The sequence below is a fragment of the Taudactylus pleione genome, unplaced genomic scaffold (assembly GCF_031769625.1).
Source record: "Taudactylus pleione unplaced genomic scaffold, aTauple2 ptg000437l, whole genome shotgun sequence".
Taxonomy (NCBI): domain Eukaryota; kingdom Metazoa; phylum Chordata; class Amphibia; order Anura; family Myobatrachidae; genus Taudactylus; species Taudactylus pleione.
This window is the reverse complement of record NW_028284839.1, coordinates 2,924,453-2,950,781: the sequence shown is the minus strand read 5'-3', so window position 1 is coordinate 2,950,781 and position 26,329 is coordinate 2,924,453.

Genomic DNA, 26,329 nt, shown 5'->3' with positions numbered 1-26,329 from the left:
CCCCCCCCCGATCCGAGTCCGATCCGAGTCAGGCTCGACTTTTCCCGCCTGACTCGGATTCTGAAATAGAGGCAAAACGTCATCTTCACGCCTTCCGAGTCTCGCGGGTTTTGGATCCTATATAAGGTACCCGCGTCGGCGCCATTTTCTCAGTCGGCTGTGGACAGTGAAGAGGGAGGGTGGGAGTTAGGGCTGGCTGGGCTGTGTAGTGTAGTGTAGTGTAGTGCAGAGTAGTGTTGTGCTGTGCTGCGCTGCGCTGTGCTGCTGTTGTCCACTACTTCAAAGTCCATAGGGGCTGGCTGTGTTGTGCTGTGCTGCTGTTGTTAATAGGGGCTGTGTCCACTACTTCAAAGTCCATAGGGGCTGGCTGGACTGTGTTGTGCAGTCAGTTGTCCATAGGGGCTGTGTCCACTCCAAAGTCCTGTGCAGTGTCCCAGTCCTAAAGGGGTGCTGTAGTGTTGTCCAGGGGGTGCTCTGTCCATCAGGGGTGCATGCCCCAAGTGCTAAAAAAATAATATTTTTTTTGTGTTTGTGAATTGTGTGCGCAGTAGCCGCACGTGCATCAACAAAGTAGTGCCAAGCGTGTGCCTGTGTCATAAGTAAAGGGCCGGCTGGCTTGACCGTTAAAGGGTGCTGTAACCCCCAAAGTACACTCCAGTCCAAACCAAAAAAAAAATTATTTTCTGTGTTTGTGAATTGTGTGCGCAGTAGCCGCACGTGCATCAACAAAGTAGTGCCAAGCGTGCGCCTGTGTCATAAGTAAAGGGCCGGCTGGCTTGACCGTTAAAGGGTGCTGTAACCCCCAAAGTACACTCCAGTCCAAACCCAAAAAAAAATTATTTTCTGTGTTTGTGAATAGTGTGCGCAGTAGCCGCATGTGCATCAACAAAGTAGTGCCAAGCGTGCGCCTGTGTCATAAGTAAAGGGCCGGCTGGCTTGACCGTTAAAGGGTGCTGTAACCCCCAAAGTACACTCCAGTCCAAACCAAAAAAAAAAATATTTTCTGTGTTTGTGAATTGTGTGCGCAGTAGCCGCACGTGCATCAACAAAGTAGTGCCAAGCGTGCGCCTGTGTCATAAGTAAAGGGCCGTCTGGCTTGACCGTTAAAGGGTGCTGTAAACCCCAAAGTACACTCCAGTCCAAACCAAAAAAAAAATTATTTTCTGTGTTTGTGAATTGTGTGCGCAGTAGCCGCACGTGCATCAACAAAGTAGTGCCAAGCGTGCGCCTGTGTCATAAGTAAAGGGCCGGCTGGCTTGACCGTTAAAGGGTGCTGTAACCCCCAAAGTACACTCCAGTCCAAACCAAAAAAAAAATTATTTTCTGTGTTGGTGAATTGTGTGTGCAGTAGCCGCACGTGCATCAACAAAGAAGGGCCAAGCATGCGCCTGTGTCATAAGTAAAGGGCCGGCTGGCTTGACCATTAAAGGGTGCTGTAACCCCCAAAGTACACTCCAGTCCAAACCAAAAAAAAAAGAATTTTCTGTGTTTGTGAATTGTGTGCGCAGTAGCCGCACGTGCATCAACAAAGTAGTGCCAAGCGTGCGCCTGTGTCATAAGTAAAGGGCCGGCTGGCTTGACTGTTAAAGGGTGCTGTAACCCCCAAAGTACACTCTAGTCCAAACCAAAAAAAAAATTATTTTCTGTGTTTGTGAATTGTGTGCGCAGTAGCCGCACGTGCATCAACAAAGTAGTGCCAAGCGTGCGCCTGTGTCATAAGTAAAGGGCCGGCTGGCTTGACCGTTAAAGGGTGCTGTAACCTACAAAGTACACTCCAGTCCAAACCAAAAAAAAATTATTTTCTGTGTTTGTGAATTGTGTGCGCAGTAGCTGCACGTGCATCAACAAAGTAGTGCCAAGCGTGCGCCTGTGTCATAAGTAAAGGGCCGGCTGGCTTGACCATTAAAGGGTGCTGTAACCCCCAAAGTACACTCCAGTCCAAACCAAAAAAAAAAAATCTTTTCAGTGTTTGTGAATTGTGTGCGCAGTAGCTGCACGTGCATCAACAAAGTAGTGCCAACCGTGCGCCTGTGTCATAAGTAAAGGGCCAGCTGGCTTGACCATTAAAGGGTGCTGTAACCCCCAAAGTACACTCCAGTCCAAACCCAAAAAAAAATTATTTTCTGTGTTTGTGAATTGTGTGCGCAGTAGCCGCACGTGCATCAACAAAGTAGTGCCAAGCGTGCGCCTGTGTCATAAGTAAAGGGCCGGCTGGCTTGACCGTTAAAGGGTGCTGTAACCCCCAAAGTACACTCCAGTCCAAACCAAAAAAAAATTATTTTCTGTGTTTGTGAATTGTGTGCGCAGTAGCCGCACGTGCATCAACAAAGTAGTGCCAAGCGTGCGCCTGTGTCATAAGTAAAGGGCCGGCTGGCTTGACCATTAAAGGGTGCTGTAACCCCCAGAGTACACTCCAGTCCAAACCAAAAAAATATATATTTTCTGTGTTTGTGAATTGTGTGCGCAGTAGCCGCACGTGCATCAACACAGTAGTGCCAAGCGTGCGCCTGTGTCATAAGTAAAGGGCCGGCTGGCTTGACCGTTAAAGGGTGCTGTAACCCCCAAAGTACTCTCCAGTCCAAACCAAAAAAAAAAAATATTTTCTGTGTTTGTGAATTGTGTGCGCAGTAGCCGCACGTGCATCAACAAAGTAGTGCCAAGCGTGCGCCTGTGTCATAAGTAAAGGGCCGGCTGGCTTGACCGTTAAAGGGTGCTGTAACCCCCAAAGTACACTCCAGTCCAAACCAAAAAAAAAAATATTTTCTGAGTTTGTGAATTGTGTGCGCAGTAGCCGCACGTGCATCAACACAGTAGTGCCAAGCGTGCGCCTGTGTCATAAGTAAAGGGCCGGCTGGCTTGACCGTTAAAGGGTGCTGTAACCCCCAAAGTACACTCCAGTCCAAACCAAAAAAAAAAATATTTTCTGTGTTTGTGAATTGTGTGCGCAGAAGCCGCACGTGCATCAACAAAGTAGTGCCAAGCGTGCGCCTGTGTAATAAGTAAAGGGCCGGCTGGCTTGACCATTAAAGGGTGCTGTAACCCCCAAAGTACACTCCAGTCCAAACCAAAAAAAAAATTATTTTCTGTCTTTGTGAATTGTGTGCGTAGCAGCCTCACGTGCATCAACAAAGTAGTGCCAAGCATGCGCCTGTGTCATAAGTAAAGGGCCAGCTGGCTTGACCATTAAAGGGTGCTGTAACCCCCAAAGTACACTCCAGTCCAAACCAAAAAAAAAATTATTTTCTGTGTTTGTGAATTGTGTGCGCAGTAGCCGCACGTGCATCAACAAAGTAGTGCCAAGCGTGCGCCTGTGTCATAAGTAAAGGGCTGGCTGGCTTGACCGTTAAAGGTTGCTGTAACCCCCAAAGTACTCTCCAGTCCAAACCCCCAAAAAAATTATTTTCTGTGTTTGTGAATTGTGTGCGCAGAAGCCGCACGTGCATCAACAAAGTAGTGCCAAGCGTGCGCCTGTGTCATAAGTAAAGGGCCGGCTGGCTTGACCGTTAAAGGTTGCTGTAACCCCCAGAGTACACTCCAGTCCAAACCAAAAAAAAAAATATTTTCTGTGTTTGTGAATTGTGTGCGCAGTAGCCGCACGTGCATCAACAAAGTAGTGCCAAGCGTGCGCCTGTGTCATAAGTAAAGGGCCGGCTGGCTTGACCGTTAAAGGGTGCTGTAACCCCCAAAGTACACTCCAGTCCAAACCAAAAAAAAAAATATTTTCTGTGTTTGTGAATTGTGTGCGCAGTAGCCGCACATGCATCAACACAGTAGTGCCAAGCGTGCGCCTGTGTCATAAGTAAAGGGCCGGCTGGCTTGACCGTTAAAGGGTGCTGTAACCCCCAAAGTACACTCCAGTCCAAACCAAAAAAAAAAATCTTTTCTGTGTTTGTGAATTGTGTGCGCAGAAGCCGCACGTGCATCAACAAAGTAGTGCCAAGCGTGCGCCTGTGTCATAAGTAAAGGGCCGGCTGGCTTGACCATTAAAAGGTGCTGTAACCCCCAAAGTACACTCCAGTCCAAACCAAAAAAAAAAATCTTTTCTGTGTTTGTGAATTGTGGGCGCAGAAGCCGCACGTTCATCAACAAAGTAGTGCCAAGCATGCGCCTGTGTCATAAGTAAAGGGCCGGCTGGCTTGACCGTTAAAGGGTGCTGTAACCCCCAAAGTACACTCCAGTCCAAACCAAAAAAAATAATCTTTTCTGTGTTTGTGAATTGTGTGCGCAGTAGCCGCACGTGCATCAACAAAGTAGTACCAAGCGTGCGCCTGTGTCATAAGTAAAGGGCCGGCTGGCTGGATGGTTAAAGGGTGCTGTAACCCCCAAAGTACACTCCAGTCCAAACCAAAAAAAAAATTATTTTCTGTCTTTGTGAATTGTGTGCGTAGCAGCCTCACGTGCATCAACAAAGTAGTGCCAAGCGTGCGCCTGTGTCATAAGTAAAGGGTCGGCTGGCTTGACCGTTAAAGGGTGCTGTAACCCCCAAAGTACACTCCAGTCCAAACCAAAAATAAAAATATTTTCTGTGTTTGTGAATTGTGTGCGCAGTAGCCGCACGTGCATCAACAAAGTAGTGCCAAGCATGCGCCTGTGTCATAAGTAAAGGGCCAGCTGGCTTGACCGTTAAAGGGTGCTGTAACCCCCAAAGTACACTCCAGTCCAAACCAAAAAAAAAATTATTTTCTGTGTTTGTGAATTGTGTGCGCAGTAGCCGCACGTGCATCAACACAGTAGTGCCAAGCGTGCGCCTGTGTCATAAGTAAAGGGCCGGCTGGCTTGACCGTTAAAGGGTGCTGTAACCCCCAAAGTACACTCCAGTCCAAACCCCAAAAAAAAATATTTTCTGTTTTTGTGAATTGTGTGCGCAGTAGCCGCACGTGCATCAACAAAGTAGTGCCAAGCGTGCGCCTGTGTCATAAGTAAAGGGCCGGCTGGCTTGACCGTTAAAGGGTGCTGTAACCCCCAGAGTACACTCCAGTCCAAACCAAAAAAAAAATTATTTTCTGTGTTTGTGAATTGTGTGCGCAGTAGCCGCATGTGCATCAACAAAGTAGTGCCAAGCATGCGCCTGTGTGATAAGTAAAGGGCCGGCTGGCTTGACCGTTAAAGGGTGCTGTAACCCCCAAAGTACACTCCAGTCCAAACCAAAAAAAAAATTATTTTCTGTGTTTGTGAATTGTGTGCACAGTAGCCGCACGTGCATCAACAAAGTAGTGCCAAGCGTGCGCCTGTGTCATAAGTAAAGGGCCGGCTGGCTTGACCGTTAAAGGGTGCTGTAACCCCCAGAGTACACTCCAGTCCAAACCAAAAAAAAAATATTTTCTGTGTTTGTGAATTGTGTGCGAAGTAGCCGCACGTGCATCAACAAAGTAGTGCCAAGCGTGCGTCTGTGTCATAAGTAAAGGGCCGGCTGGCTTGACCGTTAAAGGGTGCTGTAACCCCCAAAGTACACTCCAGTCCAAACCAAAAAAAAAATTATTTTCTGTGTTTGTGAATTGTGTGCGCAGTAGCCGCACGTGCATCAACAAAGTAGTGCCAAGCGTGCGCCTGTGTCATAAGTAAAGGGCCGGCTGGCTTGACCGTTAAAGGGTGCTGTAACCCCCAAAGTACACTCCAGTCCAAACCAAAAAAAAAATTATTTTCTGTGTTTGTGAATTGAGTGTGCAGTAGCCGCACGTGCATCAACAAAGTAGTGCCAAGCAAGCGCCTGTGTCATAAGTAAAGGGCCGGCTGGCTTGACCGTTAAAGGGTGCTGTAACCCCCAAAGTACACTCCAGTCCAAACCCAATAAAAAATTATTTTCTGTGTTTGTGAATTGTGTGCGCAGTAGCCGCACGTGCATCAACAAAGTAGTGCCAAGCGTGCGCCTGTGTCATAAGTAAAGGGCCGGCTGGCTTGACTGTTAAAGGGTGCTGTAACCCCCAGAGTACACTCCAGTCCAAACCAAAAAAAAAATATTTTCTGTGTTTGTGAATTGTGTGCGTAGTAGCCGCACGTGCATCAACAAAGTAGTGCCAAGCGTGCGCCTGTGTCATAAGTAAAGGGCCGGCTGGCTTGACCGTTAAAGGGTGCTGTAACCCCCAAAGTACACTCCAGTCCAAACCAAAAATTAAGTTATTTTCTGTGTTTGTGAATTGTGTGCGCAGTAGCCGCCCGTGCATCAACAAAGTAGTGCCAAGCGTGCGCCTGTGTCATAAGTAAAGGGCCGGCTGGTTTGACCGTTAAAGGGTGCTGTAACCCCCAAAGTACACTCCAGTCCAAACCAAAAAAAAAAAAATCTTTTCTGTGTTTGTGAATTGTGTGCCCAGTAGCTGCACGTGCATCAACAAAGTAGTGTCAAGCGTGCGCCTGTGTCATAAGTAAAGGGCCGGCTGGCTTGACTGTTAAAGGGTGCTGTAACCCCCAAAGTACACTCCAGTCCAAACCAAAAAAAAATTAATTTCTGTGTTTGTGAATTGTGTGCGCAGTAGCCGCACGTGCATGAACAAAGTAGTGCCAAGCGTGCGCCTGTGTCATAAGTAAAGGGCCGGCTGGCTTGACCGTTAAAGGGTGCTGTAACCCCCAAAGTACACTCCAGTCCAAACTAAAAAAAAAATATTTTCTGTGTTTTTAAATTGTGTGCGCAGTAGCCGCACGTGCATCAACAAAGAAGTGCCAAGCGTGCGCCTGTGTCATAAGTAAAGGGCCGGCTGGCTTGACCGTTAAAGGTTGCTGTAACCCCCAAAGTACACTCCAGTCCAAACCCCCAAAAAAATTATTTTCTGTGTTTGTGAATTGTGTGCGCAGTAGCCACACGTGCATCAACAAAGTAGTGCCAAGCGTGCGCCTGTGTCATAAGTAAAGGGCCGGCTGGCTTGACCGTTAAAGGGTGCTGTAACCCCCAGAGTACACTCCAGTCCAAACCAAAAAAAAAAATATTTTCTGTGTTTGTGAATTGTGTGCGCAGTAGCCGCACGTGCATCAACAAAGTAGTGCCAAGCGTGCGCCTGTGTCATAAGTAAAGGGCCGGCTGGCTTGACCGTTAAAGGTTGCTGTAACCCCCAAAGTACACTCCAGTCCAAACCCCAAAAAAAATTATTTTCTGTGTTTGTGAATTGTGTGCGCAGTAGCCACACGTGCATCAACAAAGTAGTGCCAAGCGTGCGCCTGTGTCATAAGTAAAGGGCCGGCTGGCTTGACTGTTAAAGGGTGCTGTAACCCCCAGAGTACACTCCAGTCCAAACCAAAAAAAAAAATATTTTCTGTGTTTGTGAATTGTGTGCGCAGTAGCCGCACGTGCATCAACAAAGTAGTGCCAAGCATGCGCCTGTGTCATAAGTAAAGGGCCGGCTGGTTTGACCGTTAAAGGGTGCTGTAACCCCCAAAGTACACTCCAGTCCAAACCAAAAAAAAAAAATCTTTTCTGTGTTTGTGAATTGTGTGCGCAGTAGCTGCACGTGCATCAACAAAGTAGTGCCAAGCGTGCGCCTGTGTCATAAGTAAAGGGCCGGCTGGCTTGACCGTTAAAGGGTGCTGTAACCCCCAAAGTACACTCCAGTCCAAACCAAAAAAAAATTATTTTCTGTGTTTGTTCATGCACGTGCGGCTACTACGCACACAATTCACAAACACAGAAAATAATTTTTTTTTGGTTTGGACTGGAGTGTACTTTGGGGGTTACAGCACCCTTTAACGGTCAAGCCAGCCGGCCCTTTACTTATGACACAGGCGCACGCTTGGCACTACTTTGTTGATGCACGTGCAGCTACTGCGCACACAATTCACAAACACAGAAAAGATTTTTTTTTTTTGGTTTGGACTGGAGTGTACTTTGGGGGTTACAGCACCCTTTAACGGTCAAACCAGCCGGCCCTTTACTTATGACACAGGCGCATGCTTGGCACTACTTTGTTGATGCACGTGCGGCTACTACGCACACAATTCACAAAGTAGTGCCAAGCGTGCGCCTGTGTCATAAGTAAAGGGCCGGCTGGCTTGACCATTAAAGGGTGCTGTAACCCCCAAAGTACACTCCAGTCCAAACCAAAAAAAAATATTATTTTCTGTGTTTGTGAATATTGTGCGCAGTAGCCGCATGTGCATCAACAAAGTAGTGCCAAGCGTGCGCCTGTGTGATAAGTAAAGGGCCGGCTGGCTTGACCGTTAAAGGGTGCTGTAACCCCCAAAGTACACTCCAGTCCAAACCAAAAAAAAAAATATTTTCTGTGTTTGTGAATTGTGTGCGCAGTAGCCGCACGTGCATCAACGAAGTAGTGCCAAGCGTGCGCCTGTGTCATAAGTAAAGGGCCAGCTGGCTTGATTGTTAAAGGGTGCTGTAACCCCCAGAGTACACTCCAGTCCAAACCAAAAAAAAAATATTTTCTGTGTTTGTGAATTGTGTGCGTAGTAGCCGCACGTGCATCAACAAAGTAGTGCCAAGCGTGCGCCTGTGTCATAAGTAAAGGGCCGGCTGGCTTGACCGTTAAAGGGTGCTGTAACCCCCAAAGTACACTCCAGTCCAAACCAAAAAAAAAAAAATCTTTTCTGTGTTTGTGAATTGTGTGCGCAGTAGCTGCACGTGCATCAACAAAGTAGTGCCAAGCGTGCGCCTGTGTCATAAGTAAAGGGCCGGCTGGCTTGACCGTTAAAGGGTGCTGTAACCCCCAAAGTACACTCCAGTCCAAACTAAAAAAAAAAATATTTTCTGTGTTTTTAAATTGTGTGCGCAGTAGCCGCACGTGCATCAACAAAGTAGTGCCAAGCGTGCGCCTGTGTCATAAGTAAAGGGCCGGCTGGCTTGACCGTTAAAGGTTGCTGTAACCCCCAAAGTACACTCCAGTCCAAACCCCCCAAAAAATTATTTTCTGTGTTTGTGAATTGTGTGCGCAGTAGCCACACGTGCATCAACAAAGTAGTGCCAAGCGTGCGCCTGTGTCATAAGTAAAGGGCCGGCTGGCTTGACCGTTAAAGGGTGCTGTAACCCCCAGAGTACACTCCAGTCCAAATCAAAAAAAAAAATATTTTCTGTGTTTGTGAATTGTGTGCGCAGTAGCCGCACGTGCATCAACAAAGTAGTGCCAAGCGTGCGCCTGTGTCATAAGTAAAGGGCCGGCTGGCTTGACCGTTAAAGGTTGCTGTAACCCCCAAAGTACACTCCAGTCCAAACCCCAAAAAAAATTATTTTCTGTGTTTGTGAATTGTGTGCGCAGTAGCCACACGTGCATCAACAAAGTAGTGCCAAACGTGCGCCTGTGTCATAAGTAAAGGGCCGGCTGGCTTGACCGTTAAAGGTTGCTGTAACCCCCAAAGTACACTCCAGTCCAAACCCCCAAAAAAATTATTTTCTGTGTTTGTGAATTGTGTGCGCAGTAGCCGCACGTGCATCAACAAAGTAGTGCCAAGCGTGCGCCTGTGTCATAAGTAAAGGGCCGGCTGGCTTGACCGTTAAAGGGTGCTGTAACCCCCAGAGTACACTCCAGTCCAAACCAAAAAAAAAAATCTTTTCTGTGTTTGTGAATTGTGTGCGCAGTAGCTGCACGTGCATCAACAAAGTAGTGCCAAGCGTGCGCCTGTGTCATAAGTAAAGGGCCGGCTGGCTTGACCGTTAAAGGGTGCTGTAACCCCCAAAGTACACTCCAGTCCAAACTAAAAAAAAAAATATTTTCTGTGTTTTTAAATTGTGTGCGCAGTAGCCGCACGTGCATCAACAAAGTAGTGCCAAGCGTGCGCCTGTGTCATAAGTAAAGGGCCGGCTGGCTTGACCGTTAAAGGTTGCTGTAACCCCCAAAGTACACTCCAGTCCAAACCCCCAAAAAAATTATTTTCTGTGTTTGTGAATTGTGTGCGCAGTAGCCACACGTGCATCAACAAAGTAGTGCCAAGCATGCGCCTGTGTCATAAGTAAAGGGCCGGCTGGCTTGACCGTTAAAGGGTGCTGTAACCCCCAGAGTACACTCCAGTCCAAACCAAAAAAAAAAATATTTTCTGTGTTTGTGAATTGTGTGCGCAGTAGCCGCACGTGCATCAACAAAGTAGTGCCAAGCGTGCGCCTGTGTCATAAGTAAAGGGCCGGCTGGCTTGACCGTTAAAGGTTGCTGTAACCCCCAAAGTACACTCCAGTCCAAACCCCCAAAAAAATTATTTTCTGTGTTTGTGAATTGTGTGCGCAGTAGCCACACGTGCATCAACAAAGTAGTGCCAAGCGTGCGCCTGTGTCATAAGTAAAGGGCCAGCTGGCTTGACCGTTAAAGGGTGCTGTAACCCCCAGAGTACACTCCAGTCCAAACCAAAAAAAAAAATATTTTCTGTGTTTGTGAATTGTGTGCGCAGTAGCCGCACGTGCATCAACAAAGTAGTGCCAAGCATGCGCCTGTGTCATAAGTAAAGGGCCGGCTGGTTTGACCGTTAAAGGGTGCTGTAACCCCCAAAGTACACTCCAGTCCAAACCAAAAATTAAGTTATTTTCTGTGTTTGTGAATTGTGTGCGCAGTAGCCGCCCGTGCATCAACAAAGTAGTGCCAAGCGTGCGCCTGTGTCATAAGTAAAGGGCCGGCTGGTTTGACCGTTAAAGGGTGCTGTAACCCCCAAAGTACACTCCAGTCCAAACCAAAAAAAAAAAAATCTTTTCTGTGTTTGTGAATTGTGTGCCCAGTAGCTGCACGTGCATCAACAAAGTAGTGTCAAGCGTGCGCCTGTGTCATAAGTAAAGGGCCGGCTGGCTTGACTGTTAAAGGTTGCTGTAACCCCCAAAGTACACTCCAGTCCAAACCCCAAAAAAAATTATTTTCTGTGTTTGTGAATTGTGTGCGCAGTAGCCACACGTGCATCAACAAAGTAGTGCCAAGCGTGCGCCTGTGTCATAAGTAAAGGGCCGGCTGGCTTGACTGTTAAAGGGTGCTGTAACCCCCAGAGTACACTCCAGTCCAAACCAAAAAAAAAAATATTTTCTGTGTTTGTGAATTGTGTGCGCAGTAGCCGCACGTGCATCAACAAAGTAGTGCCAAGCATGCGCCTGTGTCATAAGTAAAGGGCCGGCTGGTTTGACCGTTAAAGGGTGCTGTAACCCCCAAAGTACACTCCAGTCCAAACCAAAAAAAAAAAATCTTTTCTGTGTTTGTGAATTGTGTGCGCAGTAGCTGCACGTGCATCAACAAAGTAGTGCCAAGCGTGCGCCTGTGTCATAAGTAAAGGGCCGGCTGGCTTGACCGTTAAAGGGTGCTGTAACCCCCAAAGTACACTCCAGTCCAAACCAAAAAAAAATTATTTTCTGTGTTTGTTCATGCACGTGCGGCTACTACGCACACAATTCACAAACACAGAAAATAATTTTTTTTTGGTTTGGACTGGAGTGTACTTTGGGGGTTACAGCACCCTTTAACGGTCAAGCCAGCCGGCCCTTTACTTATGACACAGGCGCACGCTTGGCACTACTTTGTTGATGCACGTGCAGCTACTGCGCACACAATTCACAAACACAGAAAAGATTTTTTTTTTTTGGTTTGGACTGGAGTGTACTTTGGGGGTTACAGCACCCTTTAACGGTCAAACCAGCCGGCCCTTTACTTATGACACAGGCGCATGCTTGGCACTACTTTGTTGATGCACGTGCGGCTACTACGCACACAATTCACAAAGTAGTGCCAAGCGTGCGCCTGTGTCATAAGTAAAGGGCCGGCTGGCTTGACCATTAAAGGGTGCTGTAACCCCCAAAGTACACTCCAGTCCAAACCAAAAAAAAATATTATTTTCTGTGTTTGTGAATATTGTGCGCAGTAGCCGCATGTGCATCAACAAAGTAGTGCCAAGCGTGCGCCTGTGTGATAAGTAAAGGGCCGGCTGGCTTGACCGTTAAAGGGTGCTGTAACCCCCAAAGTACACTCCAGTCCAAACCAAAAAAAAAAATATTTTCTGTGTTTGTGAATTGTGTGCGCAGTAGCCGCACGTGCATCAACGAAGTAGTGCCAAGCGTGCGCCTGTGTCATAAGTAAAGGGCCGGCTGGCTTGATTGTTAAAGGGTGCTGTAACCCCCAGAGTACACTCCAGTCCAAACCAAAAAAAAAATATTTTCTGTGTTTGTGAATTGTGTGCGTAGTAGCCGCACGTGCATCAACAAAGTAGTGCCAAGCGTGCGCCTGTGTCATAAGTAAAGGGCCGGCTGGCTTGACCGTTAAAGGGTGCTGTAACCCCCAAAGTACACTCCAGTCCAAACCAAAAAAAAAAAAATCTTTTCTGTGTTTGTGAATTGTGTGCGCAGTAGCTGCACGTGCATCAACAAAGTAGTGCCAAGCGTGCGCCTGTGTCATAAGTAAAGGGCCGGCTGGCTTGACCGTTAAAGGGTGCTGTAACCCCCAAAGTACACTCCAGTCCAAACTAAAAAAAAAAATATTTTCTGTGTTTTTAAATTGTGTGCGCAGTAGCCGCACGTGCATCAACAAAGTAGTGCCAAGCGTGCGCCTGTGTCATAAGTAAAGGGCCGGCTGGCTTGACCGTTAAAGGTTGCTGTAACCCCCAAAGTACACTCCAGTCCAAACCCCCCAAAAAATTATTTTCTGTGTTTGTGAATTGTGTGCGCAGTAGCCACACGTGCATCAACAAAGTAGTGCCAAGCGTGCGCCTGTGTCATAAGTAAAGGGCCGGCTGGCTTGACCGTTAAAGGGTGCTGTAACCCCCAGAGTACACTCCAGTCCAAATCAAAAAAAAAAATATTTTCTGTGTTTGTGAATTGTGTGCGCAGTAGCCGCACGTGCATCAACAAAGTAGTGCCAAGCGTGCGCCTGTGTCATAAGTAAAGGGCCGGCTGGCTTGACCGTTAAAGGTTGCTGTAACCCCCAAAGTACACTCCAGTCCAAACCCCCAAAAAAATTATTTTCTGTGTTTGTGAATTGTGTGCGCAGTAGCCACACGTGCATCAACAAAGTAGTGCCAAACGTGCGCCTGTGTCATAAGTAAAGGGCCGGCTGGCTTGACCGTTAAAGGTTGCTGTAACCCCCAAAGTACACTCCAGTCCAAACCCCCCAAAAAATTATTTTCTGTGTTTGTGAATTGTGTGCGCAGTAGCCGCACGTGCATCAACAAAGTAGTGCCAAGCGTGCGCCTGTGTCATAAGTAAAGGGCCGGCTGGCTTGACCGTTAAAGGGTGCTGTAACCCCCAGAGTACACTCCAGTCCAAACCAAAAAAAAAAATCTTTTCTGTGTTTGTGAATTGTGTGCGCAGTAGCTGCACGTGCATCAACAAAGTAGTGCCAAGCGTGCGCCTGTGTCATAAGTAAAGGGCCGGCTGGCTTGACCGTTAAAGGGTGCTGTAACCCCCAAAGTACACTCCAGTCCAAACTAAAAAAAAAAATATTTTCTGTGTTTTTAAATTGTGTGCGCAGTAGCCGCACGTGCATCAACAAAGTAGTGCCAAGCGTGCGCCTGTGTCATAAGTAAAGGGCCGGCTGGCTTGACCGTTAAAGGTTGCTGTAACCCCCAAAGTACACTCCAGTCCAAACCCCCAAAAAAATTATTTTCTGTGTTTGTGAATTGTGTGCGCAGTAGCCACACGTGCATCAACAAAGTAGTGCCAAGCATGCGCCTGTGTCATAAGTAAAGGGCCGGCTGGCTTGACCGTTAAAGGGTGCTGTAACCCCCAGAGTACACTCCAGTCCAAACCAAAAAAAAAAATATTTTCTGTGTTTGTGAATTGTGTGCGCAGTAGCCGCACGTGCATCAACAAAGTAGTGCCAAGCGTGCGCCTGTGTCATAAGTAAAGGGCCGGCTGGCTTGACCGTTAAAGGTTGCTGTAACCCCCAAAGTACACTCCAGTCCAAACCCCAAAAAAAATTATTTTCTGTGTTTGTGAATTGTGTGCGCAGTAGCCACACGTGCATCAACAAAGTAGTGCCAAGCGTGCGCCTGTGTCATAAGTAAAGGGCCAGCTGGCTTGACCGTTAAAGGGTGCTGTAACCCCCAGAGTACACTCCAGTCCAAACCAAAAAAAAAAATATTTTCTGTGTTTGTGAATTGTGTGCGCAGTAGCCGCACGTGCATCAACAAAGTAGTGCCAAGCATGCGCCTGTGTCATAAGTAAAGGGCCGGCTGGTTTGACCGTTAAAGGGTGCTGTAACCCCCAAAGTACACTCCAGTCCAAACCAAAAAAAAAAAATCTTTTCTGTGTTTGTGAATTGTGTGCGCAGTAGCTGCACGTGCATCAACAAAGTAGTGCCAAGCGTGCGCCTGTGTCATAAGTAAAGGGCCGGCTGGCTTGACCATTAAAGGGTGCTGTAACCCCCAAAGTACACTCCAGTCCAAACCAAAAAAAAATATTATTTTCTGTGTTTGTGAATATTGTGCGCAGTAGCCGCATGTGCATCAACAAAGTAGTGCCAAGCGTGCGCCTGTGTGATAAGTAAAGGGCCGGCTGGCTTGACCGTTAAAGGGTGCTGTAACCCCCAAAGTACACTCCAGTCCAAACCAAAAAAAAAAATATTTTCTGTGTTTGTGAATTGTGTGCGCAGTAGCCGCACGTGCATCAACAAAGTAGTGCCAAGCGTGCGCCTGTGTCATAAGTAAAGGGCCGGCTGGCTTGACTGTTAAAGGGTGCTGTAACCCCCAGAGTACACTCCAGTCCAAACCAAAAAAAAAATATTTTCTGTGTTTGTGAATTGTGTGCGTAGTAGCCGCACGTGCATCAACAAAGTAGTGCCAAGCGTGCGCCTGTGTCATAAGTAAAGGGCCGGCTGGCTTGACCGTTAAAGGGTGCTGTAACCCCCAAAGTACACTCCAGTCCAAACCAAAAAAAAAAAAATCTTTTCTGTGTTTGTGAATTGTGTGCGCAGTAGCTGCACGTGCATCAACAAAGTAGTGCCAAGCGTGCGCCTGTGTCATAAGTAAAGGGCCGGCTGGCTTGACCGTTAAAGGGTGCTGTAACCCCCAAAGTACACTCCAGTCCAAACCAAAAAAAAAATTATTTTCTGTGTTTGTGAATTGTGTGCGCAGTAGCCGCACGTGCATCAACAAAGTAGTGTCAAGCGTGCGCCTGTGTCATAAGTAAAGGGCCGGCTGGCTTGACCGTTAAAGGGTGCTGTAACCCCCAAAGTACACTCCAGTCCAAACCAAAAAAAAATTAATTTCTGTGTTTGTGAATTGTGTGCGCAGTAGCCGCACGTGCATGAACAAAGTAGTGCCAAGCGTGCGCCTGTGTCATAAGTAAAGGGCCGGCTGGCTTGACCGTTAAAGGGTGCTGTAATCCCCAAAGTACACTCCAGTCCAAACTAAAAAAAAAAATATTTTCTGTGTTTTTGAATTGTGTGCGCAGTAGCCGCACGTGCATCAACAAAGTAGTGCCAAGCGTGCGCCTGTGTCATAAGTAAAGGGCCGGCTGGCTTGACCGTTAAAGGGTGCTGTAACCCCCAGAGTACACTCCAGTCCAAACCAAAAAAAAAATTATTTTCTGTGTTTGTGAATTGTGTGCGCAGTAGCCGCACGTGCATCAACAAAGTAGTGCCAAGCATGCGCCTGTGTCATAAGTAAAGGGCCGGCTGGTTTGACCGTTAAAGGGTGCTGTAACCCCCAAAGTACACTCCAGTCCAAACCAAAAAAAAATAATCTTTTCTGTGTTTGTGAATTGTGTGCGCAGTAGCTGCACGTGCATCAACAAAGTAGTGCCAAGCGTGCGCCTGTGTCATAAGTAAAGGGCCGGCTGGCTTGACCGTTAAAGGGTGCTGTAACCCCCAAAGTACACTCCAGTCCAAACTAAAAAAAAAAATATTTTCTGTGTTTTTAAATTGTGTGCGCAGTAGCCGCACGTGCATCAACAAAGTAGTGCCAAGCGTGCGCCTGTGTCATAAGTAAAGGGCCGGCTGGCTTGACCGTTAAAGGTTGCTGTAGCCCCAAAGTACACTCCAGTCCAAACCCCCAAAAAAATTATTTTCTGTGTTTGTGAATTGTGTGCGCAGTAGCCACACGTGCATCAACAAAGTAGTGCCAAGCGTGCGCCTGTGTCATAAGTAAAGGGCCGGCTGGCTTGACCGTTAAAGGGTGCTGTAACCCCCAGAGTACACTCCAGTCCAAACCAAAAAAAAAAATATTTTCTGTGTTTGTGAATTGTGTGCGCAGTAGCCGCACGTGCATCAACAAAGTAGTGCCAAGCGTGCGCCTGTGTCATAAGTAAAGGGCCGGCTGGCTTGACCATTAAAGGTTGCTGTAACCCCCAAAGTACACTCCAGTCCAAACCCCCAAAAAAATTATTTTCTGTGTTTTTGAATTGTGTGCGCAGTAGCCGCACGTGCATCAACAAAGTAGTGCCAAGCGTGCGCCTGTGTCATAAGTAAAGGGCCGGCTGGCTTGACCGTTAAAGGGTGCTGTAACCCCCAGAGTACACTCCAGTCCAAACCAAAAAAAAAATTATTTTCTGTGTTTGTGAATTGTGTGCGCAGTAGCCGCACGTGCATCAACAAAGTAGTGCCAAGCATGCGCCTGTGTCATAAGTAAAGGGCCGGCTGGTTTGACCGTTAAAGGGTGCTGTAACCCCCAAAGTACACTCCAGTCCAAACCAAAAAAAAATAATCTTTTCTGTGTTTGTGAATTGTGTGCGCAGTAGCTGCACGTGCATCAACAAAGTAGTGCCAAGCGTGCGCCTGTGTCATAAGTAAAGGGCCGGCTGGCTTGACCGTTAAAGGGTGCTGTAACCCCCAAAGTACACTCCAGTCCAAACTAAAAAAAAAAATATTTTCTGTGTTTGTGAATTGTGTGCGCAGTAGCCGCACGTGCATCAACAAAGTAGTGCCAAGCATGCGCCTGTGTCATAAGTAAAGGGCCGGCTGGCTTGACCGTTAAAGGGTGCTGTAACCCCCAAAGTACACTCCAGTCCAAACCAAAAAAAAAATTATTTTCTGTGTTTGTGAATTGTGTGCGCAGTAGCTGCACGTGCATCAACAAAGTAGTGCCAAGCGTGCGCCTGTGTCATAAGTAAAGGGCCGGCTGGCTTGACCGTTAAAGGGTGCTGTAACCCCCAAAGTACACTCCAGTCCAAACCCCCCCAAAAATTATTTTCTGTGTTTGTGAATTGTGTGCGCAGTAGCTGCACGTGCATCAACAAAGTAGTGCCAAGCGTGCGCCTGTGTCATAAGTAAAGGGCCGGCTGGCTTGCCCGTTAAAGGGTGCTGTAACCCCCAAAGTACACTCCAGTCCAAACCAAAAAAAAATTAATTTCTGTGTTTGTGAATTGTGTGCGCAGTAGCTGCACGTGCATCAACAAAGTAGTGCCAAGCGTGCGCCTGTGTCATAAGTAAAGGGCCGGCTGGCTTGACCGTTAAAGGGTGCTGTAACCCCCAAAGTACACTCCAGTCCAAACCAAAAAAAAAATTATTTTCTGTGTTTGTGAATTGTGTGCGCAGTAGCCGCACGTGCATCAACAAAGTAGTGCCAAGCGTGCGCCTGTGTCATAAGTAAAGGGCTGGCTGGCTTGACCGTTAAAGGGTGCTGTAACCCCCAAAGTACACTCCAGTCCAAACCAAAAAAAAAATTATTTTCTGTGTTTGTGAATTGTGTGCGCAGTAGCCGCACGTGCATCAACAAAGTAGTGCTAAGCGTGCGCCTGTGTCATAAGTAAAGGGCCGGCTTTCTTGACCGTTAAAGGTTGCTGTAACCCCCAAAGTACACTCCAGTCCAAACCAAAATAAAAATTATTTTCTGTGTTTGTGAATTGTGTGCGCAGTAGCCGCACGTGCATGAACAAAGTAGTGCCAAGCGTGCGCCTGTGTCATAAGTAAAGGGCCGGCTGGCTTGACCGTTAAAGGGTGCTGTAACCCCCAAAGTACACTCCAGTCCAAACCAAAAAAATAATTATTTTCTGTGTTTGTGAATTGTGTGCGCAGTAGCCGCAAGTGCATCAACAAAGTAGTGCCAAGCGTGCGCCTGTGTCATAAGTAAAGGGCCGGCATTCTTGACCTTTAAAGGTTGCTGTAACCCCCAAAGTACACTCCAGTCCAAACCCCAAAAAAAATTATTTTCTGTGTTTGTGAATTGTGTGCGCAGTAGCCGCACGTGCATCAACAAAGTAGTGCCAAGCGTGCGCCTGTGTCATAAGTAAAGGGCTGGCTGGCTTGACCTTTAAGGGTGCTGTAACCCCCAAAGTACACTCCAGTCCAAAACAAAAAAAAATTATTTTCTGTGTTTGTGAATTGTGTGCGCAGTAGCCGCACGTGCATCAACAAAGTAGTGCCAAGCGTGTGCCTGTGTCATAAGTAAAGGGCCGGCTGGCTTTACCGTTAAAGGGTGCTGTAACCCCCAAAGTACACTCCAGTCCAAACCAAAAAAAAAATTATTTTCTGTGTTTGTGAATTGTGTGCGCAGTAGCCACACGTGCATCAACAAAGTAGTGCCAAGCGTGCGCCTGTGTCATAAGTAAAGGGCCAGCTGGCTTGACCGTTAAAGGGTGCTGTAACCCCCAGAGTACACTCCAGTCCAAACCAAAAAAAAAAATATTTTCTGTGTTTGTGAATTGTGTGCGCAGTAGCCGCACGTGCATCAACAAAGTAGTGCCAAGCATGCGCCTGTGTCATAAGTAAAGGGCCGGCTGGTTTGACCGTTAAAGGGTGCTGTAACCCCCAAAGTACACTCCAGTCCAAACCAAAAAAAAAAAATCTTTTCTGTGTTTGTGAATTGTGTGCGCAGTAGCTGCACGTGCATCAACAAAGTAGTGCCAAGCGTGCGCCTGTGTCATAAGTAAAGGGCCGGCTGGCTTGACCATTAAAGGGTGCTGTAACCCCCAAAGTACACTCCAGTCCAAACCAAAAAAAAATATTATTTTCTGTGTTTGTGAATATTGTGCGCAGTAGCCGCATGTGCATCAACAAAGTAGTGCCAAGCGTGCGCCTGTGTGATAAGTAAAGGGCCGGCTGGCTTGACCGTTAAAGGGTGCTGTAACCCCCAAAGTACACTCCAGTCCAAACCAAAAAAAAAAATATTTTCTGTGTTTGTGAATTGTGTGCGCAGTAGCCGCACGTGCATCAACAAAGTAGTGCCAAGCGTGCGCCTGTGTCATAAGTAAAGGGCCGGCTGGCTTGACTGTTAAAGGGTGCTGTAACCCCCAGAGTACACTCCAGTCCAAACCAAAAAAAAAATATTTTCTGTGTTTGTGAATTGTGTGCGTAGTAGCCGCACGTGCATCAACAAAGTAGTGCCAAGCGTGCGCCTGTGTCATAAGTAAAGGGCCGGCTGGCTTGACCGTTAAAGGGTGCTGTAACCCCCAAAGTACACTCCAGTCCAAACCAAAAAAAAAAAAATCTTTTCTGTGTTTGTGAATTGTGTGCGCAGTAGCTGCACGTGCATCAACAAAGTAGTGCCAAGCGTGCGCCTGTGTCATAAGTAAAGGGCCGGCTGGCTTGACCGTTAAAGGGTGCTGTAACCCCCAAAGTACACTCCAGTCCAAACCAAAAAAAAAATTATTTTCTGTGTTTGTGAATTGTGTGCGCAGTAGCCGCACGTGCATCAACAAAGTAGTGTCAAGCGTGCGCCTGTGTCATAAGTAAAGGGCCGGCTGGCTTGACCGTTAAAGGGTGCTGTAACCCCCAAAGTACACTCCAGTCCAAACCAAAAAAAAATTAATTTCTGTGTTTGTGAATTGTGTGCGCAGTAGCCGCACGTGCATGAACAAAGTAGTGCCAAGCGTGCGCCTGTGTCATAAGTAAAGGGCCGGCTGGCTTGACCGTTAAAGGGTGCTGTAATCCCCAAAGTACACTCCAGTCCAAACTAAAAAAAAATATATTTTCTGTGTTTTTGAATTGTGTGCGCAGTAGCCGCACGTGCATCAACAAAGTAGTGCCAAGCGTGCGCCTGTGTCATAAGTAAAGGGCCGGCTGGCTTGACCATTAAAGGTTGCTGTAACCCCCAAAGTACACTCCAGTCCAAACCCCCAAAAAAATTATTTTCTGTGTTTTTGAATTGTGTGCGCAGTAGCCGCACGTGCATCAACAAAGTAGTGCCAAGCGTGCGCCTGTGTCATAAGTAAAGGGCCGGCTGGCTTGACCGTTAAAGGGTGCTGTAACCCCCAGAGTACACTCCAGTCCAAACCAAAAAAAAAATTATTTTCTGTGTTTGTGAATTGTGTGCGCAGTAGCCGCACGTGCATCAACAAAGTAGTGCCAAGCATGCGCCTGTGTCATAAGTAAAGGGCCGGCTGGTTTGACCGTTAAAGGGTGCTGTAACCCCCAAAGTACACTCCAGTCCAAACCAAAAAAAAATAATCTTTTCTGTGTTTGTGAATTGTGTGCGCAGTAGCTGCACGTGCATCAACAAAGTAGTGCCAAGCGTGCGCCTGTGTCATAAGTAAAGGGCCGGCTGGCTTGACCGTTAAAGGGTGCTGTAACCCCCAAAGTACACTCCAGTCCAAACTAAAAAAAAAAATATTTTCTGTGTTTGTGAATTGTGTGCGCAGTAGCCGCACGTGCATCAACAAAGTAGTGCCAAGCATGCGCCTGTGTCATAAGTAAAGGGCCGGCTGGCTTGACCGTTAAAGGGTGCTGTAACCCCCAAAGTACACTCCAGTCCAAACCAAAAAAAAAATTATTTTCTGTGTTTGTGAATTGTGTGCGCAGTAGCTGCACGTGCATCAACAAAGTAGTGCCAAGCGTGCGCCTGTGTCATAAGTAAAGGGCCGGCTGGCTTGACCGTTAAAGGGTGCTGTAACCCCCAAAGTACACTCCAGTCCAAACCCCCCCAAAAATTATTTTCTGTGTTTGTGAATTGTGTGCGCAGTAGCTGCACGTGCATCAACAAAGTAGTGCCAAGCGTGCGCCTGTGTCATAAGTAAAGGGCCGGCTGGCTTGCCCGTTAAAGGGTGCTGTAACCCCCAAAGTACACTCCAGTCCAAACCAAAAAAAAATTAATTTCTGTGTTTGTGAATTGTGTGCGCAGTAGCTGCACGTGCATCAACAAAGTAGTGCCAAGCGTGCGCCTGTGTCATAAGTAAAGGGCCGGCTGGCTTGACCGTTAAAGGGTGCTGTAACCCCCAAAGTACACTCCAGTCCAAACCAAAAAAAAAATTATTTTCTGTGTTTGTGAATTGTGTGCGCAGTAGCCGCACGTGCATCAACAAAGTAGTGCCAAGCGTGCGCCTGTGTCATAAGTAAAGGGCTGGCTGGCTTGACCGTTAAAGGGTGCTGTAACCCCCAAAGTACACTCCAGTCCAAACCAAAAAAAAAATTATTTTCTGTGTTTGTGAATTGTGTGCGCAGTAGCCGCACGTGCATCAACAAAGTAGTGCTAAGCGTGCGCCTGTGTCATAAGTAAAGGGCCGGCTTTCTTGACCGTTAAAGGTTGCTGTAACCCCCAAAGTACACTCCAGTCCAAACCAAAAAAAAAAATATTTTCTGTGTTTGTGAATTGTGTGCGCAGTAGCCGCACGTGCATGAACAAAGTAGTGCCAAGCGTGCGCCTGTGTCATAAGTAAAGGGCCGGCTGGCTTGACCGTTAAAGGGTGCTGTAACCCCCAAAGTACACTCCAGTCCAAACCAAAAAAATAATTATTTTCTGTGTTTGTGAATTGTGTGCGCAGTAGCCGCACGTGCATCAACAAAGTAGTGCCAAGCGTGCGCCTGTGTCATAAGTAAAGGGCCGGCATTCTTGACCTTTAAAGGTTGCTGTAACCCCCAAAGTACACTCCAGTCCAAACCCCAAAAAAAATTATTTTCTGTGTTTGTGAATTGTGTGCGCAGTAGCCGCACGTGCATCAACAAAGTAGTGCCAAGCGTGCGCCTGTGTCATAAGTAAAGGGCTGGCTGGCTTGACCTTTAAGGGTGCTGTAACCCCCAAAGTACACTCCAGTCCAAAACAAAAAAAAATTATTTTCTGTGTTTGTGAATTGTGTGCGCAGTAGCCGCACGTGCATCAACAAAGTAGTGCCAAGCGTGTGCCTGTGTCATAAGTAAAGGGCCGGCTGGCTTTACCGTTAAAGGGTGCTGTAACCCCCAAAGTACACTCCAGTCCAAACCAAAAAAAAAATAATTTTCTGTGTTTGTGAATTGTGTGCGCAGTAGCCGCACGTGCATCAACAAAGTAGTGCCAAGCGTGCGCCTGTGTCATAAGTAAAGGGCCGGCTGGCTTGACCATTAAAGGGTGCTGTAACCCCCAAAGTACACTCCAGTCCAAAACAAAAAAAAATTATTTTCTGTGTTTGTGAATTGTGTGCGCAGTAGCCGCACGTGCATCAACAAAGTAGTGCCAAGCGTGTGCCTGTGTCATAAGTAAAGGGCCGGCTGGCTTTACCGTTAAAGGGTGCTGTAACCCCCAAAGTACACTCCAGTCCAAACCAAAAAAAAAATTATTTTCTGTGTTTGTGAATTGTGTGCGCAGTAGCCGCACGTGCATCAACAAAGTAGTGCCAAGCGTGCGCCTGTGTCATAAGTAAAGGGCCGGCTGGCTTGACTGTTAAAGGGGGCTGTAACCCCCAAAGTACACTCCAGTCCAAACCAAAAAAAAAATAATTTTCTGTGTTTGTGAATTGTGTGCGCAGTAGCCGCACGTGCATCAACAAAGTAGTGCCAAGCGTGCGCCTGTGTCATAAGTAAAGGGCCGGCTGGCTTGTTGGTTAAAGGGTGCTGTAACCCCCAAAGTACACTCCAGTCCAAACCAAAAAAAAAAATCTTTTCTGTGTTTGTGAATTGTGGGCGCAGAAGCCGCACGTTCATCAACAAAGTAGTGCCAAGCATGCGCCTGTGTCATAAGTAAAGGGCCGACTGGCTTGACCGTTAAAGGGTGCTGTAACCCCCAAAGTACACTCCAGTCCAAACCAAAAAAAAAAATCTTTTCTGTGTTTGTGAATTGTGTGCGCAGTAGCCGCACGTGCATCAACAAAGTAGTGCCTAGCGTGCACCTGTGTCATAAGTAAAGGGCCGGCTGGCTTGACCGTTAAAGGGTGCTGTAACCCCCAAAGTACACTCCAGTCCAAACCAAAAAAAAAAATCTTTTCTGTGTTTGTGAATTGTGTGCGCAGTAGCCGCACGTGCATGAACAAAGTAGTGCCAAGCGTGCGCCTGTGTCATAAGTAAAGGGCCGGCTGGCTTGACCGTTAAAGGGTGCTGTAACCCCCAAAGTACACTCCAGTCCAAACCAAAAAAAAAATTATTTTCTGTGTTTGTGAATTGTGTGCGCAGTAGCCGCACGTGCATCAACAAAGTAGTGCCAAGCGTGCGCCTGTGTCATAAGTAAAGGGCCGGCTGGCCTGACCGTTAAAGGTTGCTGTAACCCCCAAAGTACACTCCAGTCCAAACCAAAAAAAAAATAATTTTCTGTGTTTGTGAATTGTGTGCGCAGTAGCCGCACGTGCATCAACAAAGTAGTGCCAAGCGTGCGCCTGTGTCATAAGTAAAGGGCCGGCTGGCTTGACCGTTAAAGGGTGCTGTAACCCCCAAAGTACACTCCAGTCCAAACCAAAAAAAAAATAATTTCTGTGTTTGTGAATTGTGTGCGCAGTAGCCGCACGTGCATGAACAAAGTAGTGCCAAGCGTGCGCCTGTGTCATAAGTAAAGGGCCGGCTGGCTTGACCGTTAAAGGGTGCTGTAACCCCCAAAGTACACTCCAGTCCAAACCAAAAAAAAATTATTTTCTGTGTTTGTGAATTGTGTGCGCAGTAGCCGCACGTGCATCAACAAAGTAGTGCCAAGCGTGCGCCTGTGTCATAAGTAAAGGGCTGGCTGGCTTGACCGTTAAAGGTTGCTGTAACCCCCAAAGTACACTCCAGTCCAAACCTCCAAAAAAATTATTTTCTGTGTTTGTGAATTGTGTGCGCAGTAGCCGCACGTGCATCAACAAAGTAGTGCCAAGCGTGCGCCTGTGTCATAAGTAAAGGGCCGGCTGGCTTGACCGTTAAAGGGTGCTGTAACCCCCAGAGTACACTCCAGTCCAAACCAAAAACAAAAATATTTTCTGTGTTTGTGAATTGTGTGCGCAGTAGCCGCACGTGCATCAACAAAGTAGTGCCAAGCGTGCGCCTGTGTCATAAGTAAAGGGCCAGCTGGCTTGACCGTTAAAGGGTGCTGTAACCCCCAAAGTACACTCCAGTCCAAACCAAAAAAAAATATATTTTCTGTGTTTGTGAATTGTGTGCGCAGTAGCCGCACGTGCATCAACACAGTAGTGCCAAGCGTGCGCCTGTGTCATAAGTAAAGGGCTGGCTGGCTTGACCGTTAAAGGGTGCTGTAACCCCCAAAGTACACTCCAGTCCAAACCAAAAAAAAAATCTTTTCTGTGTTTGTGAATTGTGGGCGCAGAAGCCGCACGTTCATCAACAAAGTAGTGCCAAGCATGCGCCTGTGTCATAAGTAAAGGGCCGGCTGGCTTGACCGTTAAAGGGTGCTGTAACCCCCAAAGTACACTCCAGTCCAAACCAAAAAAAAAAATCTTTTCTGTGTTTGTGAATTGTGTGCGCAGTAGCCGCACGTGCATCAACAAAGTAGTGCCTAGCGTGCGCCTGTGTCATAAGTAAAGGGCCGGCTGGCTTGACCGTTAAAGGGTGCTGTAACCCCCAAAGTACACTCCAGTCCAAACCAAAAAAAAAAATCTTTTCTGTGTTTGTGAATTGTGTGCGCAGTAGCCGCACGTGCATCAACAAAGTAGTACCAAGCGTGCGCCTGTGTCATAAGTAAAGGGCCGGCTGGCTTGATGGTTAAAGGGTGCTGTAACCCCCAAAGTACGCTCCAGTCCAAACCCAAAAAAAAATTATTTTCTGTGTTTGTGAATTGTGTGCGCAGTAGCCGCACGTGCATCAACAAAGTAGTGCCAAGCGTGCGCCTGTGTCATAAGTAAAGGGCCGGCTGGCTTGACCGTTAAAGGGTGCTGTAACCCCCAAAGTACACTCCAGTCCAAACCAAAAAAAAAATAATTTCTGTGTTTGTGAATTGTGTGCGCAGTAGCCGCACGTGCATGAACAAAGTAGTGCCAAGCGTGCGCCTGTGTCATAAGTAAAGGGCCGGCTGGCTTGACCATTAAAGGGTGCTGTAACCCCCAAAGTACATTCCAGTTCAAACCAAAAAAAAATTATTTTCTATGTTTGTGAATTGTGTGCGCAGTAGCCGCACGTGCATCAACAAAGTAGTGCCAAGCGTGCGCCTGTGTCATAAGTAAAGGGCCGGCTGGCTTGACCGTTAAAGGTTGCTGTAACCCCCAAAGTACACTCCAGTCCAAACCCCCCAAAAAATTATTTTCTGTGTTTGTGAATTGTGTGCGCAGTAGCCGCACGTGCATCAACAAAGTAGTGCCAAGCGTGCGCCTGTGTCATAAGTAAAGGGCTGGCTGGCTTGACCATTAAAGGGTGCTGTATCCCCCAGAGTACACTCCAGTCCAAACCAAAAAAAAAAATATTTTCTGTGTTTGTGAATTGTGTGCGCAGTAGCCGCACGTGCATCAACACAGTAGTGCCAAGGGTGCGCCTGTGTCATAAGTAAAGGGCCGGCTGGCTTGACCGTTAAAGGGTGCTGTAACCCCCAAAGTACACTCCAGTCCAAACCAAAAAAAAAAATCTTTTCTGTGTTTGTGAATTGTGTGCGCAGTAGCCGCACGTGCATCAACAAAGTAGTGCCAAGCGTGCGCCTGTGTCATAAGTAAAGGGCCGGCTGGCTTGACTATTAAAGGGTGCTGTAACCCCCAAAGTACACTCCAGTCTAAACCAAAAAAAATTTTTTTTTCTGTGTTTGTGAATTGTGTGCGCAGTAGCCGCACGTGCATCAACAAAGTAGTGCCAAGCGTGCGCCTGTGTCATAAGTAAAGGGCCGGCTGGCTTGACCGTTAAAGGGTGCTGTAACCCCCAGAGTACACTCCAGTCCAAACCAAAAAAAAAAATATTTTCTGTGTTTGTGAATTGTGTGCGCAGTAGCCGCACGTGCATCAACACAGTAGTGCCAAGCGTGCGCCTGTGTCATAAGTAAAGGGCCGGCTGGCTTGACCATTAAAGGGTGCTGTAACCCCCAAAGTACACTCCAGTCCAAACCAAAAAAAAAAATCTTTTCTGTGTTTGTGAATTGTGTGCGCAGAAGCCGCACGTGCATCAACAAAGTAGTGCCAAGCGTGCGCCTGTGTCATAAGTAAAGGGCCGGCTGGCTTGACCGTTAAAGGGTGCTGTAACCCCCAAAGTACACTCCAGTCCAAACCAAAAAAAAATATATTTTCTGTGTTTGTGAATTGTGTGCGCAGTAGCCGCACGTGCATCAACACAGTAGTGCCAAGCGTGCGCCTGTGTCATAAGTAAAGGGCCGGCTGGCTTGACCGTTAAAGGGTGTTGTAACCCCCAAAGCACACTCCAGTCCAAACCAAAAAAAAAAATCTTTTCTGTGTTTGTGAATTGTGTGCGCAGAAGCCGCACGTGCATCAACAAAG